This window comes from Schistocerca gregaria, chromosome 2 (genome assembly GCF_023897955.1).
Source record: "Schistocerca gregaria isolate iqSchGreg1 chromosome 2, iqSchGreg1.2, whole genome shotgun sequence".
Classification (NCBI taxonomy): Eukaryota; Metazoa; Arthropoda; class Insecta; order Orthoptera; family Acrididae; genus Schistocerca; species Schistocerca gregaria.
In genome coordinates this window covers 184,810,091-184,826,646 of record NC_064921.1, presented here as the reverse complement: position 1 = coordinate 184,826,646, position 16,556 = coordinate 184,810,091, and the positions used below count along the sequence as shown (strand labels likewise).

Genomic DNA, 16,556 nt, shown 5'->3' with positions numbered 1-16,556 from the left:
AATATTCTTTGCATTTTATTCTACTCAGGAGTCTGCAAGTATTTCAAATGGACGCCACTTCGGTGAGTAGCCTTAGTAATCAATCCTTATGGTAGATGCTTCTTAAGCTAGGTTTCACTTTCTTTTGATTACGTTGTAAAATACACATAGCAAGTAAATCGTATAAAATATTTTTATTTACACGCTATTTAAGTAAAATACTATACCTGGTGTACATAGTGATATTGGATGTATAAAAATAACTGTATATCTTGAAAACTCAGAGTATTCACGTAAATAAATTTAACATCTTAGTGATAATTAGGGACTTCTATGTAGCTGTAACTTTCCTTTCATAATTACTTCCAGTTGTGGATCAAGTTTACTGATGGAGAAAATCATCAGCGACCTCAAATGCTCATCACTTAATTTTGATCTGTAAATACTTTTTGCATGTTTCATTTTGGAGAAAGTTTTTTCACGCAAATAAGTAGTTCCAAAAGCGGAAAAATGTAAATTTGGAAACTGTGTGGATGGAAGACGCTTATTAAATTCCAGTAATGTTGACTTTGAATGTTTTTCTTTAAAAAAGTCTCTACATTGCAAACTAATTATTTCAGACTGAAGCTCTGCGGGTAACGCTTCTATATCGACGTCAAAGTGATTTTGAAATACCTTGATATCGTTTGAATTTGCATTGATATCTGAAAAACGTGATTAAAAATTAATTTTTAAAGCGCCCAAAGCTTCAATTGCGAATGTTACAGGAAACGGAATCTCAGTTTGCTGACTGAATGTTTGGCATGTTTTAAAATGCGTAAAGCATACTTTGTTCAACTGAGATTGAAACAAAGCAATCTTTTGTCGAAAGGACTTCACACGCGTGTATAAATCAGGCAGAAGCTGGTTTTCACCGTGCAATTTTAAATGAAGGTCATTCATATGTTTAGTTAAGTCTGTATAAAATGCTAGCTTCCATAACCACTCACCGTTCCGAAACTCAGCCAGGAGGCGATTCCTTTCGTTCAAAAAAATTTCAATTACTGTTCGGAGTTAAAAAAACGGGTCAGCACTTTAGCGCAGCTAAGCCAGCGAACTGCAGTATAATAAGGCAAGTCGCTTTCCTCAATATCTTCAAGAAACTCGTGTAACTGGCGATGACTGAGTGCATGGGATCTGATATAATTAACAACTGAAATAACTGGCTTTAAAACTTCTGACATATCTAAACGTTTTCCACACAAAGACTGTTGGTGAATAATACAATGCACTGCTAAAGGCGGGCCGCGTTAGTTTCGCGGCTCTAGGCGCTCAGTCCGGAACCGTGCGACTGCTACGGTCGCAGGTTCGAATCCTGCCTCGGGCATGGATGTGTGTGATGTCTTTAGGTTAGTTAGGTTTAAGTAGTTCTAAGTTCTAGGGGACTAATGACCACAGCAGTTGAGTCACATAGTGGTCAGAGCCTTTTGAACTACTAATGATTTTGTGCCACCGTCATTTTCTACCACCTTAGAAAGGAGAGCAGCAACACCATTATTTTTTCCCACACATGTTTTTGCCACCATCAGTTGTAAAACGTTGTAATTTATTCCACTGAAGATTGTTTTTATGAACTGCCCTTTCAACTCCTTTAAAAATATCTTCGCCAGTGGTCGTCCCGTGAATACTGTGAACGTCAAGGAGCTCTTCATACACTTTATAATTTTTGTCAATCCCTCGAATAAAAAGTAATACTTGAGCGGTATCTGTTACATCTGTTTACTCATCCACGGCCAAAGAGAACTGGTCTAAGTCTTGATTTTAGTCACTCAGTTGTGCTGATAAATTTTGTGCAATATCGTCTATTCTTCGAGCCACAGTGTTTGCCGACAAACCTATATTTTTATATAAATTGACTTTTTCTGGACACATTTCTTCTCCTGTTGCCGTAATGCAGTTATTAATTAATACACCGTCGGTAAATGGCTTACACTGTTTCGCTACTAAACGAGCCACACGAAAACTAGCACGAGTTGCTGCATGTTGTTCAGCATTTACTTCCTTTAACAGCGACTGCTGGGTTTTTAGCTGGGGTTTCAGAGACTCATACATTTCTAATCGTTCCCATCCTGTAAACTTGGAGTAATTCTGAGAGTGCTAAGTCTCATAGTGACGTATTCTTTGAAGACTGATATTGCTTCATTGCAAATAATACACATAGTTTTTCCTTGACTCCACCACGAAATATTGACATCCCCACTGCTCTTTAAAAATTCTGCATTCACTGTCAACCTTTCGTTTCTTTTCCATATTTGTACAGAACTTCACAAAAGATTGTAACCTGAAAATAAAATTGTGCTATTTGATACTAATAAAACTAGAGAGTAGCTGCCTAAACAAAATGCAATGAATTTATTTTTAAGGTACTTTAATTACTAGATTAAATACTCACAATTACACTGTAGTTCCACTAAAAAATACAGTGAAAAATACTCAAGTAGTGCTATACGTATTTCGAGTTTCAGATTTTCCTTGTCTCTTCGAATTCAAAGATTGAATTGTCCTTCACTTCGTCGTCTCACCTACTAGTACAGCGCATAAAACACTAAAAACACTCGTGAGACACTCGCAACATAGACACAATCACGCAAAAAAACTATCAAATATATGCTCTGGCTCTGCTTCTCGCTACAAGACTACATAAATAAATTTCATGTTGCGCCGCTTGAAATAAAAAAGCGTTGACATATTCTACCTCTGTTACGTCTTGCAGTAATATTTTTACTAACAATGATTTTGAGATTTCGTTAACTTTGCAGGATGTTTTCGTGAAGAAAAATGCAGTAACATTTTTTTTTGTCGGTGAAATTCGCCAGAATAAAATACGCCAGAATTTCGGTCAGGTACGTCCACCAATCAAAATTATGTACGATAATTAAATAAAAACCGTTGCTCGTTTCAGTGCTACCTCAGATTTTTGCGATTTAATCTTTCCTTTAGCCTTACATTAAGGTTATCATGCAGTGCTAGGGTGCTTTAATCCCACTAGGTAGATCTTGCTCCGTAGGAATTCGTGGAGGAGTCAATGTGGCCCGTGGACTAAAAAGTTTGGAGACCCCTGCTTTAGATGGTGCTGTTGCATTTGTCCACGAATGGCACCCATTGAATGCCGTCAGTACATTGGGAGTGTCAGTCGTGGTCATAATTATGTTGTGTGTAGTTACGGTGAATTATGTCTGAGCTCAGTGAATTCGAGCGCTGGCAAACTGTTGGTGCTCGTATGGTGCGTGCTGTCGTAACCAAAGTAGCCGAAGTGTTTGGTATCTCTAAAGAAATCACATGCTGTGTATGTAAGGATAACTGATCATTTTACTGCACATAACTTGCTATCAAATGTACAGTTCAGTTTTAGAATTGGTTTAACAACTGAAAGTGCTATATTCTCTTTTCTTTGTAAGGTGCTGAATGGATTAAACAAAAGGCAGGCATCTTTTTTGATTAATTAATGCATTTGATTGTGTTGATCACAAAATATTGCTCCAGAAGTTGGACAATCATGGAATACGGGGAGTAACGCATAACTGGTTCACCTCTTACTTCAACAAGAGACAGCAAAAGGTCATTCTCCACAGTGTTGCGATTGAGTATGTCGTGTGATCTGAGTAGGGCACGGTTAAACGTGGCTTGTCCAAGGGACCAGTGCTGGGGCCGCTCCTGTTCCTTATTTATATAAATGATATGCTCTCTAATATTACAGGTGATGCTAAAATATTTGTGTTTGCTGATGATACTAGCTTGGTAGTATAGGATGTGGACACCGTTGGCACTGTTTCAGACAGCGCAGTTCGAGACATAAGTTCATGTCTTACTGGAGTAGTGCCAACCTCTCTACTACAAGGAAACAAAACGCCACCCTTGGCACAATGTCTATGCTAACATCACTTCCGTCACAGCCTCTATAGCATCACTTAGTCACGCCGCAGGAGTTTACATATCAGCACTGGTAAACTGAACATTTTATCCTTTATGTAACACCATAAGATATTCAGTTTTATCCTTTATGTAACACCATCCCCCCCCCCCCCCCCCTATGAACCGTAGACGTTGCCGTTGGTGGGGAGGCTTGCGTACCTCAGGGATACAGATAGCCGTACCGTAGGTACTACCACAACGGAGGGGTATCTGTTGAGAGGCCAGACAAACGTTGGCTTCCTGAAGAGGGGCAGCAGCCTTTCCAGAAGTTGCAGGGGCAACAGTCTGGATGATTGACTGATCTGGCCTAGAAACACTAACCAAAACAATCTTGCTGTGCTGGTACTGCGAACGGTTGAAAGCAAGGGGAAACTAAAGCCGTAATTTTTCCCTAGGGCATGCACCTTCACTGTTAATGATGATGGCGTCCTCTTGGGTAAAATATTCCGGAGGTAAAATAGTCCCCCATACGGATGTCCGGGCGGGGACTACTCAAGAGGACGTCGTTCCCAGAAGAAAGAAAACTGGCGTTTTACGGATCGGAGTGTGGAATGTCAGATCCCTTAATCGGGCTGGTAGGTTAGTATATTTAAAAAGGGAAATGGATAGGTTGAAGTTAGATATAGTGGGAATTAGTGAAGTTCGGTGGCAGGAGGAACCAGACCTTTGATCAGGCAAATACAGGGTTATAAATAAAAAGTCCAATAGGGGTAATGCAGGCATAGGTTTAATAATGAATAAAAAAATAGGAAAGCGGGTAAGCTGTTACAAAAAGCATAGTGAATGCATTATTGTGACCAAGATAGACACGAAGCCACGCCTACTACAGTAGTACAAGTTTATATGCCAACTAGTTTTGCAGATGACGAAGAAACTGAAGAAATGTACGATGAAATAAAAGAAATTATTCATATAGTGAAGGGAGACGAAAATTTAATATTCATGGGTGACTAGAATTCGGTAGTAGGAAAAGGGAGAGAAGGAAAAGTAGTAGGTGAATATGGATTGGGGCTAAGAAATGAAAGAGGAAGCTGCCTGGTAGAATTTTGAACAGAGCACAACTTAATCATAGCTAACACGTGGTTCAAGAATCATAAAAGAAGGTTGTATACATGCAAGAAGCCTGGAGATAGTGGCAGATTTCAGATAGATTATATAATGGTAAGACAGAGATTTAGAAACCAAGGTTTAAATTGTAAGACATTTCCAGGGGTAGATGTGGACTCTCGACACAATCTATTGGTTATGAAAGTTGATTAAAACTGAAGAAACTGGAAAAAGGTAGTAATTTAAGGAGATGGGACCTGGATAAACTGACTAAACCAGAGGTTGTACTGAGTTTCAGGGAGAGCGTAAGGGAACAAATGGCAGGAATGGGGGAAAGAAATACAGTAGAAGAAGAATGGGTAGCTTTGAGGGATGAAGTAGTGAACGCAGCAGAGGATCAAATAGGTAAAAAGACGAGGGCTAGTAGAAATCCTTGGGTAACAGAAGAAATATTGAATTTAATTGATGAAAGGAGAAAATATAAAAGTGCAGTAAATGAAGCAGGCAAAAAGGAATACAAACATCTCAAAAATGAGATCGACAGGAAATGCAAAATGGCTAAGCAGGGATGGCTAGAGGATAAATGTAAGGACGTAGAGGCCTATCTCACTAGGAATAAGATAGATACTGCCTCCAGGAAAATTAGAGAGACCTTTGGAGAAAAGAGAACCACTTGTATGAATATCAAGAGCTCAGATGGAAACCCAGTTCTAAGAAAAGAAGAGAAAGCAGAAAGGTGGAAGGAGTATATAGAGGGACTATAGAAGGGCGATGTACTTGAGGACAATGTTATGGAAATGGAAGAGGATGTAGATGAAGATGAAATGGGAGATATGATACTGCGTGAAGAGTTTGACAGAGCACTGAAAGACTTGAGTCGAAACAAGGCCTCGGGAGTAGATAACATTCCATTAGAACTACTGACGGCCTTGGGAGAGCCAGTCCTGACAAAACTCTACCATCTGGTGAGCAAGATGTATGAGACAGGCGAAATACCCTCAGACTTCAAGAAGAATATAATAATTCCAGTCCCAAAGAAGGCAAGCGTTGACAGATGTGAAAATTACCGAACCATCTGTCTAATAAACCACGGCTGCAAAATACTAACGCGCATTCTTTACAGACGAATGGAAAACCTAGTAGAAGCCGACCTTGGGGAAGATCAGTTTGAATTCCATAGAAATATTGGAACACTTAAGGCAATACTGACCCTACGGCTTATCTTAGAAGCTAGATTAAGGAAAGGCAAACCTACGTTTCTAGCATTTGTAGACTTAGAGAAGGCTTTTGACTATGTTAACTGGAATACGCTCTTTCAAATTCTTAAGGTGGCAGGAGTAAAGTATAGGGTGCGAAAGGCTATTTACAATTTGTATAGAAGCCAAATGGCAGTTATAAGTGTTGAGGGGCATGAAAGGGAAGCAGTGGTTGGGAAGGGAGTGAGACAGGATTGTTGCCTCTTCCCGATGTTTTTCAATCTGTATATTGAGCAAGCAGTGAAGGAAACAAAGGAAAAATTCGGAGTAGGTATTAAAATCCATGGAGAAGAAATAAAAACTTTAAGGTTCGCCGATGACATTGTGATTCTGCCAGTGACAGCAAAGGACTTGGAAGAGCAGTTGAACGGAATGGATAGTGTCTTGAAGGCAGGATATAAGATGAACATCAACAAATGCAAAACGAGGATAATGGAATGTAGTCGAATTAAGTCGGGTGATGTTGAGGGTATTAGATTAGGAAATGAGACACTTAAAGTAGTAAAGGGGTTTTGCTATTTGGGGAGCAAAATAACTGATGATGTTCGAAGTAGAGAGGATATAAAAAGAAGACTGGCAATGGCAAGGAAAGCGTTTCTAAAGAAGAGAAATTTGTTAATATCGAGTATAGATTTAAGTGTCTCCTAAAAAAAATAGGAGTTCGGGTAAGCTACAACAAACAACATAGTGAACGCATTATTGTGGTCAAGATAGACACAAAGCCCACGCCTATGACAGTAGTACAAGTCTATTTGCCAACTAGCTCTGCAGATGATGAAGAAATTGAAGAAGTGTGTGATGAGATAAAAAATATTGTTCAGATAGTCAAGGGAGACGAAAATTTAATAGTCATGGGTGACTGGAATTCGATCGTAGGAAAAGGAAGAGAAGGAAACGTAGTAGGTGAATATGGATTGGGAGTAAGAAATGAAAGAGGAAGCTTCCTCGTAGAATTTTGCACAGAGCACAATTTAATAATAGCTTGGTTCAAGAATCGTAAAAGAAGGCTGTATACATGGAAGAAGCCTGGAGATACTGACAGGTTTCAGAGAGATTTCAGAGAGATTATATAATGGTAAGACAGAGATTCAGGAACCAGGTTCTAAATTGTAAGATATTTCCAGGGGCCCATGTGGACCCTGATCACGATCTATTGATTATGAACTGTAGATTAAAACTGTAGAAACCGCAAAAAGGTGGGAATTTAAGGAGATGAGACCTGGATAATCTGACTATATCATAGGTTGTACAGAGTTTCATGGAGAGCATAAGGGAACAATTGACAAGAATGGGGGAAAGAAATAAAGTAGAAGAAGAATGGGTAGCTTTGAGGGATGAAGTAGTGAACGCAGCAGAGGATCAAGTAGGTAAAAGACGAGGGCTATTAGAAATCCTTGGTTGACAGAAGAAATATTGATTTTTATTGATGAAAGGAGAAAATATAAAAATGCAGTAAATGAAGCAGGCAAAAATGAATACAAACGTCTCAAAAACGAGATCGACAGGAAGTGCAAAATGGCTAAGCAGGAATGGTTGGTGGACAAATGTAAGCATGTAGAGGCTTATCTCACTAGAGGTAAGATAGATACTGCCTACAGGAGAATTAAAGAGACCTTTGGAGAAAAGAGAACCACTTGTATGAATATCAAGAGCTCAGATGGAAACCAAGTTCTAAGCATAGAAGGGAAAGCAGAAAGGTGGAAGGAGTATATAGAGGGACTATACTATGGAGAAGAAGTAAAGACTTTAAGGTTCGCCGATAACATTGTAATTCTGTCAGAGACAGCAAAAGACTTGGAATGAGGATATAAGATGAACATCATCCAATGCAAAACGAGAATAATGGAATGTAGTCGAATTATGTCTGGTGATGCTGAGACAATTAGGTTAAGAAACTGAGATACTTAAAGTAGTAAATTGCTATTTGGGGAGCAAAATAACTGATGATGGTAGAAGTAGAGAGGATATAAAACGTATACTGGCAATAGCAAGGAAAGCGTTTCTGAAGAAGAGAAATTTGTTAACATCGAGTATAGATCTAAATGTCAGGAAATCGTTTCTGAAAGTATTTGTATGGAGTGTAACCATGCATGGAAGTTAAACATGGACGATAAATAGTTTGGACAAGAAGAGAATAGAAGCTTTCGAAATGTGGTGCTACAGAGGAATGCTGAAGATTAGATGGGTAGATCACATAAGTTATAAGGAGACATTGAATATGATTTGGGAGAACAGGAATTTGTGACACAACTTTAGTAGAAGAAGGGATCGGTTTGTAGGACATGTTCTGAGGCATCAATGGATCACCAGTTTCGTATTGGACGGCAGCGTGGAGGGTAAAAATCGTAGAGGGAGACCAAGAGATGAATATACTGAGCAGATTCAGAAGGATGTAGGCTGCATTAGGTACTGGGAGATGAAGCAGCTTGCACAGGATAGAGTAGCTTGGAAAGCTGCATGAAACCAGTCTCAGGACTGAAGACCACAACAACAACAACAACACCTACAACATGTAACGCCATAGAAAAGAAGGAACGTGTTTTGTCTGGTCAAGATGGTGGCCATGATGTTGGACCACCTCTGGCAATCCATCTGTCCGGTATCGTTTCATCCTAAAACACTCCAGTCACGCGGTGCTCAATCTTATCGAGACACTACTCATGGTTGAAATTTCTGTAACTGGATGCAACGTGAAGTTCCAACACGTCCAAGTAGAATGTTGTCATAATGGTAGGCTCATTGAAAAATAATTGTATTATTCATTGATTCACAACACACATTCACTTTTCTGCTGTCCCTTATCTGCTGTGCCACTATTTGTGGTGTCGGAGACTCAGGACTTTATGTCTGTTTGACTCCCCGCAGACTTGAAACATCGCTTCAGCAGAAGAACGAATTTTATAAAACTAGGCAATGCCTATACTGATTCGTGCCACCGTATTCTTAGGAAACTTTTTACTCCTGGGTCTATCAGCTGGCTGCAAAGCTTGCAGGGGTTAAACTTTATATGCATGTAAACGTAGCTATTTGTGTCAAATCTTCACCAGTGTGCTCTGAGGTGTTTATACCTATTACCTGGGAACAAGGCGCATCGATTTTCGCGGACTGTGTTGAAATGCTGTGCTCACGGTTCAACAGTGTTGTAACTCGCTCCGGGTCTGCCGCTTCTGGAGCTATCATTAACACTCACAGTCTCTTTGTATGTTTCATAACGTCCTCCGATGTCGATCTGACAGTTCTTGAAAAGAGGGGTATCGAATTGAACTGTAATAGGCGATCGTGTTTCACAAACCCTCAAAACACATTGTGCTATCTCCTCCACAGACACTGCTGCTGCTGCAGCAATCGTAAACGACGCTGTTTGGAACAAGAGAGACAGGAAAGATACCTGATTCAGTCATAGCACATGTATAAGTGTGTCCATAACATTCCATCACTTTATCTACTATTTGCAACAAACCACATAGCTGTATTTACCACACTCGTGCCTTACAAAAAAGTTTCAGGTAATCATAGAAAGACTTTGCGCTCACCTGTGCATTCACTATCAGTCCGCTACATGCGTTCAATACATAGTACGTTGATTCACACTACATAGACAAATTCGCAGTTTCAAAAGTATGATAATGATGGTTGCACTACAGACTCTTACTAGGACGCATCTTGCATGGAATAACCGCCGAGCACGTTTGTTTTCGTCTTCCTTCAACGAACATAAACAATAAGATCACTACACGTAATGTGAAAACTACAAGAGGAAAATAAATGTTATACATCAGAGAACCACGGTGAAATCAAATGTTATAACCAGTCATTTCACGGAAGCTTCATTCGAACACGACTTTGTAGATCAACCATCATTCTCACATTTTTGAAACTGTACATTTATGTTGATACTGGGAAAACTCTCCAATAACCGAACTTGCCACGGATTCTGAAACGAGCACCTGTGCCGTCTGACAATGGATGCATATGTACAAACTTCAGAAAGTAAGCTACATTTGTCGTCCCACACCCTACAGTCGCCGAATTATGACGCCCAATTTATTTCTTTATTTAATGGAACTAAGCAAGTTTTTGTGTGGCATTTGAAAGAATTTTCTAATAGAAATTCAAATACATAACATGATGGGTTTGATCAAACACTATCAACATAACAGCGCCGCAAACCACTGTCCTGCCCACAGGAGAAGAGAGGTACCACAAACATCTGCCCTTATAGCAAATGTAAGTAAACACGTAACTCTGGTGCGGTTCCTGTGTTTGTTATCATGGCTTTCATAACAAGTGGTCAAAATGTTGACCTTACGCATTCCTGCACACTGTGAAGTAATTCTGGAGAAACAATACTGCATGTTGAGTTTCATCTGGAGTTACGGGAGCACAAACATGAGACAGAAAGCACGTCATACCTTAGGGAGTCTTTGGCGTTTCATAATAGACCTCTTGCTTTAATTTTCGTCTCAGATAAAAGTATAGAAGTCTTAAGTTTGTTGAATGTGCAGACCATTTCGTGTTTCCTTAACGACCGTTCTAGTACTCTCCACACGTTTCCGTAAGAGGGCCTGTCATGAAATGAGCGGAATAGGATGGACAACCATCATGTTGGTACCACACTAATTACCCTATGTCCAGTGGGGTGTCTTCGAGTAACTGTGCCATCGGCATATTTTAGGAATTCGAACTATTTGGGTATATTTACATTTCCATAAATAAAATAAGGATCGATGATACAGGTCTTGAAAAATAAGCACCAGATGCTGACATACCAAGAGTGTTGTTTTGACCCACATCTTTGAGTCAGCGTGGATTTGCAACTGAGTGGCAGTGCCTATTGCGAAAGTTGACTTGCGCATGGTTCATAAACGACGTTTCTACCTTAAACAAAATTATGCGTAGATGTGCCGCATCACTTTGTATTTATTGTAGATAACATTCGGAGAACTGTAAGCAATTTGGAAGTCATCGCCATGAAGCTGCAGATTCAATGAAATGTGAAGAGGATGAAATGTGATGGAATGCAGAACACTCGTTTGGTTCATTCCTCTCTAACTTCCGAGATACCACTTAACGACATCTGTATTGTGTATTGCTGCTGCTAAAGTGTTATTTTTTTCACTCAGCACTCCTTTTTTATCCTTGGCGTATTGTAAACATCAAAAGTCCGGTTTTTATAAATCTTTTCATATATTGTTCACAAAGAAAGATCCTGAGTGCTAGGTGCGATCTGGTTTCCTTTCAGCTTATAACCGTACTACTGGTCTAACAGTTTGGCGATATTCGCCACAAACGATATTCACTTTTTCGACTGCCGTATACATTGTGAATGTCTCAATAGTTTTACGAGCAATTTATCTGACAGCTATAACATAAGAACACAGACCGATGGACTTCAAGTGCTATGGTAAACACAAGTACAAAACGAGAGTTACGTGTCCTTTCACGTTTGGTATAATAGGGCAGACGTTTGTAAAACCTCTTCTCCTGGTGGCATGATATTGGTGTGCGGCGCTGTTGTCTTGATGCTATTTTATCAAGTCCCTTACATGTTATAAGTTTGTGTCAGAAACGTCTTTAAAATTCCATAGGGTATATGGTTCCATTAGAAAAAGCGATAAACATTTATAGTAAACGCCAGGAAATTCGCCATATTGTCTGCCATAACTTGGCGAAAACTGCACCTCAATATACGCTCCTGGAAATTGAAATAAGAACAGCGTGAAATCATTGTCCCAGGAAGGGGTAACTTTATTGACATTCCTGGGGTCAGATACATCACATGATCACACTGACAGAACCACAGGCACATAGACACAGGCAACAGAGCATGCACAATGTCGGCACCAGTAAAGTGTATATCCACCTTTCGCAGCAATGCAGGCTACTATTCTCCCATGGAGACGATCGTAGAGATGCTGGATGTAGTGCTGTGGAACGGCTTGCCATTTCCACCTGGCGCCTCAGTTGGACCAGCGTTCGTGCTGGACGTGCAGACCGCGTGAGACGACGCTTCATCCAGTCCCAAACATGCTCAATGGGGGACAGATCCGGAGATCTTGCTGGCCAGGGTAGTTGACTTACACCTTCTAGAGCACGTTGGGTGGCACAGGATACATGCAGACGTGCATTGTCCTGTTGGAACAGCAAGTTCCCTTGCCGGTCTAGGAATGGTAGAATGATGGGTTCGATGACGGTTTGGATGTGCCGTGTACTGTTCAGTTTCCCCTCGACGATCACCAGAGGTGTACGGCCAGTGTAGGAGATCGCTCCCCACACCATGATGCCGGGTGTTGGCCGTGTGTGCCTCGGTCATATGCAGTCCTGATTGTGGTGCTCACCTGCACGGCGCCAAACACGCATACGACCATCATTGGCACCAAGGCAGAAGCGACTCTCATCGCTGAAGAAGACACGTCTCCATTCGTCCCTCCATTCACGCCTGTCGCGACACCACTGGAGGCGGGCTGCACGATGTTGGGGCGTGAGCGGAAGACGGCCTAACGGTGTGCGGGACCGTAGCCCAGCTTCATGGAGGCGGTTGCGAATGGTCCTCGCCGATACCCCAACAGTGTCCCTAATTTGCTGGGAAGTGGCAGTGCGGTCCCCTACAGCACTGCGTAGGATCCTACGGTCTTGGCGTGCATTCGTGCGTCGCTGCGGTCCGGTCCCAGGTCGACGGGCACGTGCACCTTTCGCCTACCACTGGCGACAACATCGATGTACTGTGGGACCTCACGCCCCACGTGTTGAGCAATTCGGCGGTACGTCCACCCGGCCTCCCTCATGCCCACTATACGCCCTCGCTCAAAGTCCGTCAACTGCACATACGGTTCACGTCCACGCTGTCGCGGCATGCTACCAGTGTTAAAGACTGCGATGGAGCTCCGTATGCCACGGCAAACTGGCTGACACTGACGGCGGCGGTGCACAAATGCTGCGCAGCTAGCGCCATTCGACGGCCAACACCGCGGTTCCTGGTGTGTCCGCTGTGCCGTGCGTGTGATCATTGCTTGTACAGCCCTCTCGCAGTGTCCGAAGCAAGTATGGTGGGTCTGACACACCGGTGTCAATGTGTTCTTTTTTCCATTTCCAGGAGTGTATTAATTCATTCTCGATATATTTGGGGTGGCCTGTCTTTGCTGCCTCGTCCTGTGTACAGTATGCAGATAATGTTATATGGCAGAGAATCACAAGACGGCCAAATATCACCCGTAGAGTCATAGAGTCTTCTGGGCCACAGTGCTAAGTTACTTTGCTTATAGTTTGGATGTTAGTGTAGTCTCATGCTGAAACTGACAGCTAAGTGTGAGAGCACCAGTGCAGAAGCTTGATGCCAGTTCAGAAAACCTATGGCTGCATCGTGGAGGATAAGAACGTTTGAAAATTAGTCCATCTCGGTTCACTGAGCCGGCCGCGGTGGCCGTGCGGTTCTAGGCACTACAGTCTGGAACCGAGCGACAGCTACGGTCGCAGGTTCGAATCCTGCCTCGGGCATGGATGTGTGTGATGTCCTTAGGTTAGTTAGGGTTAACTAGTTCTAAGTTCTAGGCGACTGATGACCTCAGAAGTTAAGACGCATTGCCATTTTTTTCCGTTCACTGAGATGCGCAGAAATCGCGGCCGTATACACAGACTGGTTGGTGCTAGCAGGCGTATTCCTTGCAATCCGTGCTCTGCTACGAAACCCAAGGGCACAGCCTGGCTACACATTTGAGAGCGAGGAAGGGAAGAGGGCAAACTGCGAACTGGCTGCATTTAAATGCCAGTGCCGCCGCGCTGCATGAGATTTGGATTTATATTTCGCAACTACATATATCACTTGCAAAACACATTTTCAGTATTCTTTAGTTATTTTTGGTGCCCTGAAGACATAATTTTTATCCGGTACAAACTATCGGCTTACGGGCAGACACACAGAGTTTCATAGATTTTCCCACACAGTTTTCCACGTGCTGTGGTCAAACAAAATTACTTTGATCCATCCACAGCTGTCAGTTCTTTGATTGCTCTGCGAGACAGCTTATCAAATTTGAGCACGTAAAATATTAGTTCACTTTATTACATAAAATGAATAAAAGACTTACTTCCACATGGTTCATTGCTACAGAAGTGCTTGATAATTTACAACTGTAACTGACTATGAAAGATTAATAAACCGTTCTCTTACGGTACAAAATGCGATATTTACTAAAGTATATTTCATCGGAAACTTTAGCTGTCACTGTCCTACATGATGTTGTTGACTGCTTTAGCTGAATTAACGAAGTGAGGCAAAGCTCTTGCACACTCGACACTATATTGACCTCATCGCGATGGCGCTGCCCTGTGGAGAGGGAGGCATGGTTTTCTGGAGCGCCTCCTATTCACTGTTGCGGATCACAGCGCCACCTCGCTAATGCCTGTGGCATCGATTCGCTTTGCCGACTTTGGTGTGGCATCGCGATCTCTGGATGATACCACACCACGTAATCGTGATATATTTTGTTTCATAATCGGAAAAATGTCTTCCATACCAATATGTCGTCTGAATTATTGTACAGTTTTGAAATATCGTTACGGAAACGTGGAAACTCTACATGAGGAAAGCAATGTAGACGTCTCCGACAATGTTAACGTAAAAGGATTTATCTTGCAGATTAATCAGTTCCACACGCACAGGAGCCCTTTTGCTGAAACGGCAATCGATCTCGAAAACAGCACGAAAACAGATGTAACATTGGCAGCGTTCTCAAAACGTTTAGGAAATTATAATTATTTCATGGCTCCAGCGATTTCTTCTCCAGAAAGAAGTTGTTTCTCACCTTGCCATGTCTTACTGTGCGCAGTGTTCAGTCAAATCTACTTACAGGGGAAACTCCCCCTCAGATTTAGTGGTAAGATGGCCCACTGGATAGCCCGTCAAAAACTCAAAACAGATCAAGCATGAAAACAGGAAGAAGGTTCACTGAACTCTGAAAAAAAGCAAAACACAGTGACTGTTCAAATAACAAGAAGTACAATAAAGAGCAGCCGGAAACAACAACCGCGTCGTGGTTAATTGGAGTCAGCTCAATAGCTAAGCGTGCTGTGTCAGACGGTTGGTTGTTTTCATTAATAAAAAACTGAGTAATGGAATGCTATGCTGGCGAGCTGCTTTCAAAACTTCCGCTCGCCTTGTTTTCTCACAACATTATGATCTGTCCGTCCGGTCACTGAAATGTTTGCTCTCTTTCTGTAGTCTTGGCAGTTGTCATACTAAACATTGTTTATAGAATGTGAGTCAAGGGGTAAGAACACGTTACCGTCGCAAGCAGGCGAGTCACCACATAGATGTCTCACATAAATGAAAACAACAAAAAAACGGGTGCGAATTATGTCACGACAAAATAATTCAACAGTCAAGACTTCCAAAACGGAACACAACTCCGAAAACGTTAAAATATGTGTTTTGACAGAGCACAGAGAAAATTGTTGCGTTCATTTGTTGCAGCTTTCGTGACAAACTATTATGTTTTCATCATTTCCTTGGGAGTGATCACATTGACATTCATACGAACACCTATGTCGGGCAAAGAGGCATATCTCACTCACTTACCACTCGCACAAATTAGATGGGCCCATAAGAGATTCCTGTCGTATAACACACGTACTGTCACTAATGCCGTGTATGACACACCAGACGAGTTTTACGGTGGACGATTCGGCTGACTTATCGCCTTGGCATCAACATTTTGTGGTTCCCATTCGAAAGCAACATCCATTCCACTGTTAATAGAGTATTTGTGAATCAATTGTCATCATAGGTCCCTACCTTACACCTCAATGTTGCAAACGGACGTTACACCACGACACAGATACAAATAAAAAAAAATGGCACGAGAGAGTCTGAAACACGGACTCACCCAGTTGCAAGTCCAACAACGTAACCACTTAACCACGATGCCATTTCGCTTCCCAGCTGTTCTATATTGCACTTCTTGTTCTCGGACCTTTAATTGTTTCTATTTTGCTTTTTTTCACAGTTCAGTAGGTCTTCTTCCTGATCTTTCATGCATGATCTCTGTTCAGTTTTTCCAGGCTGTCCACTGGACCATCTTACCACTAAATGTTAATGGGGTGCGTGTTAATTCCGGATTTTCTAATTTTCGTTCCTGCTATCGTTTATGCTTCGCATATTCTAGAATAGTGGATTTTAAAACGAAAAATCGTTCCAGGCATGTCTCTTCGCTTAAACAACGAATTGCACTGTAACATACGACGGCTGTTCGGAAAGTAAGGTCCGATCGGACGCGAAATGGAAACAACTGTGAAAATCAAAAATATTTTATTCGCAACTGTTAGCCA

The 16,556-nt window shown here is 41.6% G+C and overlaps 1 protein-coding gene across 1 annotated transcript in view; it reads left to right on the top strand.

Annotated features, from left to right (window-relative positions):
* The window catches only part of LOC126336648 (probable G-protein coupled receptor CG31760), a 1,468,739-nt gene that overhangs the window by 1,222,814 nt on the left and 229,369 nt on the right, over positions 1 to 16,556 (top strand). The window lies entirely within an intron of this gene.